Source organism: Equus przewalskii, chromosome 6 (genome assembly GCF_037783145.1).
Source record: "Equus przewalskii isolate Varuska chromosome 6, EquPr2, whole genome shotgun sequence".
Taxonomy (NCBI): domain Eukaryota; kingdom Metazoa; phylum Chordata; class Mammalia; order Perissodactyla; family Equidae; genus Equus; species Equus przewalskii.
The window spans coordinates 73,300,605-73,312,988 of record NC_091836.1 but is presented as its reverse complement, the minus strand read 5'-3'; the positions used below and the strand labels follow the sequence as shown (position 1 = coordinate 73,312,988).

Sequence of the window (12,384 nt, the reverse complement as noted above, 5' to 3'; positions counted from 1 at the left end):
ATACATGGGGCTATGCCAGTCCCTGTAAATAGTGATTTATATTGGTTTCATTTGGTTAGATGCTAGCACATCGGTGTTAACATACAAGATGGGTATTGAGTTGTTATTGAACACACAGGTTATTAAAATACAATCTAAAATATTAAAAAATAATTCTAAAGGGTTAAAATTGGTCCATTTATTAATATTTATTCATTAATATTACAAATTAAAGAAGTAGATTGTAGTTAAAATAGCAGCATCAACTCTCATTTATTGAGGTACTGCCTATTACCTTCAATGCTGTCAAAACCTTGCAAATATCATCTTTAATCTTTATGAACACATACAGGAGAACATATTTAACTCTATTTTACATATAGATCTGAACCTCAAACAGTTTAGAAGACTTTCCAAATGCTTGAAATGCTTATAGTTATAGAGCCATAGAAAGAAAGTGGAGAGGAAAGAAGTAAATTAAAATGGAAAGAGAATGGAAATATGGAAAAGATAATTCATGCCTCGCTCATGCCATATATACACAGCTTCCCCTCTTCCACACACATTCACATAAACACATAATCTCTTTTAAACTTAAATCCATCTGAATAAGAGATGAGTATCTTCATTACAAACCTGAGGCAACCATAACTTTCAGAGTTAAGATACATGGAAAATATGTTGAAGGAAAGATTAGATAGGGAGCATATTCTAAACAAATGGAAAATATCATTTTCAAAGTTACCTAAACTGTACATATATATTTTCGTGTACCTTACTTACAGCATTTGTTAACGGAGCAATTTCAAATCACTCAATCATTCATTACATGTAATCATTTCATAGTAAAAAGTGTCTTTTGGTCTTTTCATATTATGGAGGACTCCAGAGGAGCAATACTACTTATTACCACATTTTCAGTACGACAGTCAGGGTATTTTGTAGACATTGGTTTGGAGAAGCAAAGCAAGAAGAGTGTCCGTGATGAATACGTAAGGGAAGGAGCAGTACAATATGGTTGAGACACAAGGAATTTCCGGGAGGAAATGGTAAACCTTTGGAAAGAAGGGAAGCTAAGAACAGGAGATGTTACTTGTAAAGACACTCTGTGAAGTGTCCATAAGAATAAAGCCTTTTTTTTTTTTTACTATTATTCACAACAGCCAAGATGTGTAAGCAACTCAAGTGGCCTTCTATGGATGAGTAGATAAAGAAGATGAGGTATATATATACAATGTAATACTACTCAGCCATAAAAAAATCCAAAATCATCCCATTTGCATCAAAATGGACGGACCTTGAGGGTATGAAGTTAAGCAAAATAAGCCAGACAGAGAAAGACAAATAATGCATGATTTCACTCATATGTGGAAGATAGCAAATACATGGATGAAGAGAACAGATCAGTGGTTACCAGAGGGGAAGTGGGTTGGGGGGTAGGCAAAAGAGATAAAGGGGCACATGTGTATGGTGATGGATAAAAATTAGACTACTAGGGGTGAACATGATGAAGTGCATTCAGAAGTTGATAAATAATGTACACTAGAATTACACAATGTTATAAACCATTATGATCTCAATAAAATTACTAAAAAGAAAAATCTATAAACTTCTTGCCAAACATTTCAAGTGAAAAAAAAGATAAGAATGAAGCTTTCTTTTGTAATGTTCTGCCCTTATAATGGAATAGTGAATACTCTCTAAAAAAGTGTGACGTCGGGGCTGGCCCCGTGGCCGAGTGGTTAAGTTCACGCGCTCCGCTGCAGGCGGCCCAGTGTTTCGTTGGTTCGAATCCTGGGCGTGGACATGGCACTGCTCATCAGACCACGCTGAGGCAGCGTCCCACATGCCACAGCTAGAAGAACCCACAACGGAGAATGCACAACTATGTGCTGGGGGGCTTTGGGGAGAAAAAGGGAAAAAATAAAATCTTTAAAAAAAAAAAAAAAAAAAGTGTGACGTGAACAACACAAGGAGTGAAAGTAGGATTTAATTATGGAAGCAATATTTTCTGTAATTTATCAATGTAAGTGCCAAGGGAAGATTCTTTAATTAAACGAAATTTTTGTATTCCTAAATAACATCTCTGAAGATCAGGAAGGTAGGCAACAGTCTCATAAAGCTATAAAAACAATGTTTTCCCTTTTTTTATCATCCCTATAATGCAATAGATTCTCAACAAATAAGAGAATTACTTTAGCTACTAGGTGCAGGCTCATCATCAAAGGAGAAAAATAAGCTACGTTTCTGATTTTTTGTTTTATTATTGTTCTTGTTAGAGTGAGAAATAACATTATATTCTGTTTAAAAATAAAATAATGGAGGAATTCTCTCTCTAAACTCAGCTAATTATATTTTACAATAGGGCCTTGGTAGGTGGTTAAGGAGAGAGACAGTGATATGAGTAACGAAGCAGAAACAACTGGAAGACATATACAGAAAAATGAAACTTTGTATTTGTCTGTTTTACATCATCACCATTCAGTGAACTGGCTAGATCAGAAATCTAAATGGCATCCTTCTCTCCTCTTCATATGTTAAAAAGAAAAAAATGATTCTACTTCTCTAGTATCTTTAAAATCAATACATGTATCTCCATCCTAATGCAGCCAGTTCAAACCCTCATCATCTCTTGGGTTCATCACAGCACAATAATTTGCAGTGCTTACAAGCATGAGCTCTGCAGTCAGACTAACTGCGTTGAAACCAGCTTCATGACTTACTCTCTCTGTAATAAAGAAAAGCAAACAACAAGCACTTTTCATCTATTATATAGAGATAGTAAAGATAAAAACCCTAAATATTTTGTTAGTTTTAAATTGAAAATTATTTTAAAACATTATGAACGTATCCCAAAGATGCTATGCTATCCATCATTCTTTAGATATCAGGAGACTGATTTTTCTAAAATGCACAGCAAAAGGATTCAGGTTGAAATCCAAATGCTTTTATGAGTATTATATGACCCTTCCTAAATGTGATCCTATTCTTTTCCTAAGCTTCAGCCTTACTCTTTCCCTAAGGTTTATCCTGCATCTCCTCTCTTCCTCTCCTATCCCTCTTCTTTCCTTCATCCAGCACTGTGACCTGTGGATGCACCGTGAGCTGGGAGACAGGGAAGACTCACCAGACTGAGTACCAGGATGCAATCCTGTCTCTGTTTTGTCTCAACCTGCTCTGTCTTTATGAGGGCATTGCTCTTTGCCAGGAAGGAGCTTTCAATAGAAAACCTCTTAGAGCCAGTTGTGTAAAGGATACCAGGTCTCTGAGGATTCTAGCTTCTAATCTGGCTCTGACTCAAGAAAAGAGAGCCATTAGGGAGCCCTAGCCTCCAAGGAAGTGAAGGCAGAAAAGTGCAGTTCAGATTAGCAAGATGCCAGAATAAGAGGTCCCAGTATCCCTCCCTTCACAGAAACACTGATTTAAAACAATTAATGGATGAAAATGCCTTTATGAGAGTTGCGGAATCCAGATGAGAGGTTACAGGACTCCCGTGGAGCACAGAAGACGGATTGAAAAGGATACAAAGAAAAGTTTCACTTTACCCACATCACCTCTCCCCCCACCTGGCACTGCTCTGCTCCAAGAGAGACTCCCTCAACCCATGAGTTCTCTCATGGGGGAAAGAGAGAGCAAGCCCATATATATATATATATATATAGTGTGTGTGTGTGTGTGCATTCACATTATACAATATGTATTCATACAAACACCTAGTCCATTCTTATTGTTCTCAGTAGTTTCTGTTCTATGTAGTCATCTTGAACACTGAATTAGAAAATATGGAACCATTGTTCCTAGGGGAAACAGAGTTGGGTTCCTTCAAGCTTCTTGTCACACCATTTCAATGTCAATCTATCAATACATAACCTTGCTTTATGTGTGTTTCTGCTTAAAGACACCTCATTAAGTACATAGTTCTTACAAATGATTAACTGCAGTCTTTAAATGATTAAAAGCCAGGAACTTTGGAGGCCACTCATGTTATATATATTCATTTCCCAATAGCCTTGTACAAGAAGCCAGTCGCATCAGTGCTTAAAACCTGGTCTTCCACACAATCCCTTTCTTGTACACATTTCTGTTAGTGCTATCCAGTCGATTCCAACTCCTAGCAACTCTGTGTACAGCAGAGAAGAATCCTGCCTGTTCTTTTTTGCACCATCCTCTCACCTTCCCGTGCTATATCAGACAATGCTTGCGCTATTCACAGGGTTTTCCTGACCAGTTTTTGGGGAAGTATGTGGCCAAGTCCTTCTTCCTAGTTTGTCTGAGTTTGGAAGCTCCACTGAAACCTATCCACCATGGGTGACCCTGATGGTATTTGAACTGATGGCATAGCTTTCAGCATCACAGCAACATGCAGCCACCATAGTATGACAACCAAGACAGGGTTCCCTAATGGGGAAATGAATCTGGCCACTGCAGTGAGAGTGCCTAATCTTAACCACTAGACCACAAGGGCAATTAAAAAATGCCTAGCCATTAAAAAATGCCTAGATAGCAGGCATTTAAAAGAATTCTTCTGCAGCCTCCTGATAAGCAGAACCTGCCTCAGAGGTGAATTTGACATTTTTCATGCTTCATTGTCTTTTGAAATGTGCTAGCCAGCTAGGACGAGCAGGAAAAGAGTTTGACATGTTTCTGACCCTGAGAACATGACTGTAAATTTCTCTGACCTCACACTATTTTTATATTAGTTTTCATCTCATGAATCCATAAATTTAGCCTCTTTTTCATCTTTTTGATATCCTTATCACACACTGTACGTGTTGCTAGAGTGGCTTCATTTACAGATAGGTAAATTTCCTCTTCCTTGTCTGGGTGGACCATATTTTTAGTTCATTAACTTTTAGCTCACAACCAACAATACTTTAACTCATACCTGAATGAAGCTTATCCGACAAAGTTATATTTTTTACCAGGCACATGGCAACCTTCTGGCACTTAGGAAAAAAACAAAAATATTATCTTATTCTGGTGCACTTCATAAGTAAATTTACAAATATTTATTCTAGTGCACTTCAGCATTATGCTTGGCAGCCATTATAAATAGTGAGATCATCAAATAAAAGCACAAAAACAAAAACATGGCACTGAATAGAATGCAAAAATGACTGTTTATCATATGAGAGCTGAAACAAAAAGCGAGAGTCTCACCTTGTTCAACCTCAACTGGGAATGAGCATGTCAGGCAACTCAAATTTTTCCCAGCTCTTTGCATGTCTGCAAAGGACTGTGAAAGTGCCATGAGTTTTTATTTTGAGTTACAAATAAATTTTAAGGAGTGGGCAAATTTGCAAGTATAAAATCTCCAAATAATGGTGCTCTGCTGAATATATGTAGCTTACACAAGACTCATACTTAAGACATACATAAATATGTCAGATGATGTATGTGTTAGTAAATAGATGAGGGGAATTCTCCAGCAACATATATGCATCACAGTGTACATTCAAAAAAAGAATTCTGTGGGTTGGTGGCCCCTGGATAGACTGTCTTTGTTTTACTCTTTTATGGGTTGAGATTAGCCTGCAACTTTCCTTAAGAACAACTTGTGCATGGGCTTCTGTGCTTAAAGTACATCAGAGGAAGGCTGATGCAGGAAAAGATGGGAGTGCAGATGTATCAGTCATCTATTCTGTGCAAATCTATGATATTCGAGCAAAGTTTCATGCTGCTCAAAGCCATAATGAATGCATTATGTCATTTTGCATTTACAAAACCCTGTGGAGTACACATCTCATAGTGGTTAATGTAAAGACTAAAAAATTTGTAATGATACTTGGGACAGATTCCAGCTCCATGAATTCGTAGTAGAATAGCTTGTAAGTATTAAAATGAACATTCTTACTTCTTTTTCATATCTGTATTATATGTATGATTGCCTACATAAAAACGTCCTTAAGAATTCAATACAATAATGCCTGAGATGTAAATAACATAGTACCTAATAGACACTCCATTCATGTTGATTTATTTTATTTTTGCAAGAGATGGATAAGGATGTAGAATTTAGCCAGAAGATATTATAGGTCTTCTATTTTATTCCTCTTCAAAAGCAGATGTGAGTTTCTTATCCTTCATTCCTCTTTATTTGTGTATCCTATAGTCAGACAAAGAGAGAAATGCTGATAGAACTCAATTTTGTTGTAAACCAATCCCTGGGCTTGTCTTAAAGATTCAATATTATAAAATAAATAAATATTATAAATATTATAAAAATACTATTAAAAGATTTAATAATATAAGCGGAATAAATAGTATAAAACAGTATAAGTAGTATAAACTGTTAATCCATTATAGTGTTTGGGAATTAGTGTGGACTATAATAAATTTATGGGGATTTCACTAGTTGCTTTAAATTTATATTGGAATTATTTACCAGAAAAATAATAACCCCCGCGTAATTTTCTCCTTTTCTCTTTTTCTTCTTTCATTCATTGGAAAAGTAAGCAAATATATAAAAAGATATAATCTCTTCCTAGCAATAATGTGAAATATAATAAAGGAGAAAGACATGTAGAAATATAAAATACAATATGACAAGAGATTGAAGACAGGTAAGTGCACATAGTGTAGGGATACTGAGGAGAGGCATCAATGATGGTTCAAGGAAGCTAGAAAAATAATCTCAGAGGAGCTGGTATGTGAGCAGAGCCTTCAATTCTAACCAAGTTGCTGAAGGTTTTTATGTGTGAAGAAATACCATGAAGAACAAAGACACAGGGTCACCATCTCCATGAACTGAGTAGGCAACCAGTTCTCTATGCAGAGAGATATGGGGAAAGGTATTTCAAGAAGTTAGAAAAATTCTTTAAGGTTTTACAAGACATGGAAGGCCACATCTCATTTGTAATTCCTTAATTTGTATGTTGTGTGATTAATACCATTGTAACTCTGTATTATTTATTTACCTTAAACTATATAGGTAACACATGAATATCTAGACCACATTGGCATTGTTACAAAGTCAAACCATAGTGATACAGCTAAATTATCCTCTGAATATATTCTTTTCATCCATCATACATTTTAGACTCCCAAGTTAAGTGTATATCCTTTTAGATTGTTTTCTGTGTTTATAAAATTCTTAGCATAAATGTGTTTATATATTATATGCAAACACACACCTATACACAAAAATATATGTTTAATTTTTGCATGTTTCAATGTTAATGGAAAGATTAAACTTGTTTCATTTTTAATTTGTATACTTTTTATGTTAGTATATAAACATATTTTATTTATCCTGAGTGCTTCAGAGTACTCCATAATATAAACAAGCCACGTATTTTTTAAGTTAATGTTACTTTATTGATGGACATTCTGAATGCTTCAATTGTTCTTCTATTATAAGCACCTTGACAATGAGAATCACTGTATATACTTCTAGGTTTATTTATTTCCTAGGATGGCGAGAAGTTAAATTGATCTGTCAAAAATTTTGTTTTAGTAAGAATGGTTACTACACAATTTTCCTCAAAAACTTGGGTCAGCTTTCTCCTACCAATTGTGCATGTTGCTTTTTAACCCAAACCTCACTAATGCTTGTTATCAACAATCTCAATATTCTGTTGTTTAAATATTTAATGTATGATTTGTATCATATTGATTTTAATTTTTAATTTCCCGATTACAAGTAAGGATAACATCTATGTTAAATGATGGGACATTTGCATTCACTTCAGTGTGAATTTTTTTCTCTACACAATCTGTCTACCCGTTTTCTGTTGGAAAAATATATTTAAACTGTGTAGAGGGATGGAACAAATAGAAAGAGTGAAGGTTAAAGTGCAAGAGACATATAAGACTGTTGATGGAACCAAAAATATAGATAAAAGGATATAAAGGTTAATTTTAGGACAAAAAAAGGGAAAGTATGTAAAAATGTATTAACTCCATGAGTATCGACGTAAACTTAATGGCAGAACAGGGTAAGAGGGAGAGAGGTTTATCTGGTGACAAATGCTAATTTTCTCTCTGAAATAAGATCTCTTGTGTGTTGACAGTAAGTGCACTGGGGGAGGGCTAATTAGGAAGAGAAAGGTTGGATTTGGAATGGTTTCTTTATCAAATTTAAGAATAGAGGGGCTTTTTAGTCAGTATTCATAATCAAATTAGTCATGATATTTTCTAATGTTAGATACAGAGCAATCTTTATCTTCTCTCTTACATACACAAGTACAAAAAGACTGTCATATCGATAAGGCAATTTATCATTACACTTAAGAATAAGGGGTCTAAAATCAGTGTGTAGGACAGAAGCAAGGTCTATCACTCACCAGCTGTTTAAACTTACAGAAGTTACTTAAATTCTCCTCATCTCAAAATGGTAATGAAATTTAAGAGTTAATACATGAAACGTTCTCAGGAAATTAACTCAATCATGGTAAGCATTTACATATGTTAAGTATTACATTATTACATAACTTCCTAATAATCTGGTGTTCCTGTATTACTTTTCTATCCCAATTTATTCCATAATTCAGAAATGTCATTACATAAACTTTCTAAAGATCCTTAGAAAAGGGCGTAGCTGTTTCCATGCTCAAAGGAAAATATCCATCACTAGAGATTTTGAAAACCACCTAGCCAAAGTAGAAACTTTGAGTACGAAACTTTAACAACAGATTAAGAGGCAAAACTATTTTTCCTGATTGTAATTCAGTGTTGATAGCCCAGTCTCCTATAGATAGTCCAATTCCTACTTCAAAGGACACTGATTTAAGGGTAATATTTCCTGATCACAAAGACTCCATAACCTATAAGTAACTATAATAGTGGGTAAAGTAAAATAAGTGTCACAAGAACAGTATGAATTGTGTTTCTGAAAAGGAAAAATAAACTTTCTAAGAGGAGAGCAGCATCAACTTTTAAAGTGTTGCTCTAATATTATTAAGAAATGGAACAAGTGCAGTCAGTAAATCTCAGTATGTGGTGGGGGTAGGGATAAATCAATACACGAGAAGTGTGGAGAGCAAAGGAAAGATTACGAAGGAAAGCTTGGATGAAGTAGAGTGCCTATGGAGTGAACTTAATCCACAGAGCAAATCAAAAAGTTGTTTTGACTAATTGAATATGTGTAAGAAAGTGAATGAAGCTCAGAATACAGTTTGTCATCATATTGTAATTCTTGCCTGCTGAGGTCAAGAGTAAACACAAATTCTGGGGCCAGCAGAGAGTCATGATCAATGCAACAAGCTGTTCATTTCCTGACACGTTGTCATCAGACCCACTTCTGTCACCATCCTGAATGTGTCCCACGTTGGTGTGAATGAACCTCCTTCTCATCCTTTCACAAAAATTGACACATCTTTCCAAATTTTGGTATTTCAATTTCAAAGTCACACACTGTAATTCAGCATGTACCCAAACTATTACAACTAAAATCTAAAAAGTGGAAAATAAAAAAAGAATAAATTTTCTATTCAAAATATTCTATCATCCCTCTCATTTCACCATGTAAAATCTTACGACTGTGCTATTCTTGCTAATTCATCCAAAACAATGAGTCTCATACATTTTTCTACTTTCAATTGCCATTAATTTCTTCTCAGTGGAAGATTTTGAATTTTCGTATATTTAAATCTGATTTTTGTACCTAGATATTTTCCCTCGCTTAGCACATATAGATCAGCCACATTGAAAATTGTAACTCTGAAATAATATCTGACTCTCAGTCAGATGATGAAGTAATCTCTCTAACTATTTACAGACATTGTAATTATTCCGTGAACTGCAATTTCCCGCACTTTGGTTTACTCCACTTATCAGAGGTTTCAAAATTTATTAGTTCTTATTTGTTTGTTTTAGATAAAAATCCATGAAAAGAAAGATAAAACATCTGATGCTGGTTATGTTAGCATAGAATAAGACAACTGTCCATCCAGCAACTTTCATTCTCATTGGCATTCCTGGGTTGGAGGCTGCCTACATCTGGATGCCAATTCCTTTTTGTATGGTCTACCTTTTGGCCTTACCAGGGAACTGCTCTCTCCTCTTTAACATCAAGACAGACTCCAACCTCCATGAACCAATGTACCTTTTCCTCTGCATGCTGGCTATGGCTGATCTCACTGTGTGTACTACAGCTGTGCCCAACATCTCAGCCTCATCTGGTTCCATGATGGAGAGATTCCCTTTGAAGCCTGCCTCACCCAAGTGTTCCATGTAGCCATTTGTAATTCATCAAGACATTCAGCTATTCTGACATATTCTGTAATTGGGGGATGGGTCTAGCTATTGTACTCTGGAGCACAGCACTTCTCAGTCCTCACCCCTTCCTGCTATGTTGGCTTTCTTACTGCAGAATCAATATTATTTCCTACACCTACTGTGAGTTCATGGCCCTCATCAAGATTGCCTGTGCTGAGACAAGAATCCACAGAGCCTAAAGCCTCATTGATGTCTTCTTTATGGGAGGAGTGCCCTTAATATTGATCATTTATTCTTATGTCCTTATACTCCACACTGTCTTCTATCTCCCATCCAAGGATGCCTGACTCAAGACCTTGGGCACCTGTGGCTCCAACGTCTGTGTGATCTTAGTGTCCTATGTTCCAGCCTTCTGTTTCCTCACCCACAATTTTGAGCACTGTGTGGCTCCCCATGTCCAATTATTTGTGGCAAACACCTATATTCTGCTCCCAGCCATGGTGAACTCTATCATCTATGGAATAAGAACCAAGAAGATACAGGACAGATTCCTTAAATTTTTCATTTTTTCAAAGCCTCTGAACTAAATCCTTTTTGGTGGTAAGCAATATCTGAACAAATGTTGTATTATCTATTTTTGAGTGTGTGGTTTCTTCAAGATCCTTTTTCACTTGTCTGAAGTCTAAAGTTTCTCTATGGGAAGAAACTTATCCAAAGATATATTGTACGTTGTAACAATTATTACATTGAAACAGACACATTGTCAACTATCTCTCTTTGTCAAAATATTACAGTATTGGTTCCTTAAAAAAAACTATGGGGAATCATCTGAGGCTAAAAGCAAGAGAAATTTTAAATCAACATGATATATAATCACATATCTTTGGTTTACTATTTAAGACTTAGTACCAGCTTAGAAATTTATCTTTTATCACCCCAGTCCTTGCTTCCTGACTGACTGTCCTACTGTCTTAAGTACAGATTTCAGCACTTAGTGAGAGTCTCTAGGTGCTAACTTCTCTATTATCTGTTCATTTAAAATTTTCTTTATTTCACTCTCTTCTTAAATTATACCTTCCTAGATACACAATTTCATTCTCCAGTTACTACATTTCCTCAGTCTTATGAAGTCATTATCCAACGGTCTTCTGGAATCTATTATTACTTTGAGAAGTCTGTTTTTGGCCAATTTTTCATTAATTTGTAGCTTATCATCTTTTCTCTCTGTCATTAAATTCCATTGCTTTCTTTGATATTCTGTAGGTTCTTATGAATAAATTTCATAGTTATTATGCTAACTGATAAGACTCAGACACAAAAGACTCCATACTGCATGACTCTGTGTAAATGAAATTCTAGAGAAGATAAAACTGCAGTGAGGTTTGACATTTAATTATTGACCAGAATTCACTGGGGATACAGAGATGCCTAAGGCAAAGTTTATAAGCAATTTTAAGTCTCAGAGGTACACATAACATATATATCCTTTCTATCTCATATAATTCCTGAAAAGATTGAGATTAAAAAATGGTGTGGCAGATGTGAGTTCAAAATATCATCTTTCTCAGTGATGAAAACTATTTTGGAGGACTTAGTTTGGTTAGAGAGTCACTGAACCATCTAACTAAACCCCAGAGTTTGGCACATATTCCTCATCAGAACAGAAAGACTTACCACATGGAGGAGCATCAGGGAAGAAATGAGTTCTTTAGAAAGTCTCACTATCAGGAAGCATGTATGTGTGGGTGTGGGGATGTCATAATTAAACTAAGTTTATTCATACGAAATTTCTCATCAATTTTCACATCTACAGCTTATCCACAGCACATAGTGAATAAGGATGTGGAAAAAAGGTCGGTTTTACAATACATGAACATCAAAAGTAGGGTAGAAACAATTCGCTCCAGTAATTTGATAAAGTTGATTCGGACATATAAACACTTTTTTCAGTATAATAACATCTAATGCTTATATAGTGCTATCAGTCTCATAGTCTCTCCTCAGTTCTTGACATATATTAACACATTAAATTCTCATCAAACTTGACAAGATTTTTAGTGTGAAGTTCAGGGCGTGATGTTAATTAATACAAACTCCCTCTAGGAATTTATGTTAAAATCATAAACAAAAATAAATTGCAATAAAAATAAGTAGGATTGTTTTCCTAAAGTGTGTTTGACAGAATATGAGTGTCATGGGATGGTCTAAACGCATTCTGAAGCCAATATCATCTTAAAATTTCAACTG

General features: G+C 35.3%; 1 long non-coding RNA gene and 1 pseudogene across 1 annotated transcript in view; one reads left to right on the top strand and one right to left on the bottom strand.

Annotated features, from left to right (window-relative positions):
- Positions 1 to 5,944: 5,944 nt before the first annotated feature.
- Positions 5,945 to 12,384, bottom strand: part of LOC139084309 (uncharacterized) — a 23,782-nt gene continuing 17,342 nt past the window's right edge. Inside the window, exon 2 of the long non-coding RNA XR_011541676.1 lies at positions 5,945 to 6,085. This is a non-coding gene — a long non-coding RNA (uncharacterized lncRNA). The remainder of the gene's footprint in view (positions 6,086 to 12,384) is intronic.
- Positions 7,883 to 10,724, top strand: LOC139084038 (olfactory receptor 52D1-like; annotated as a pseudogene).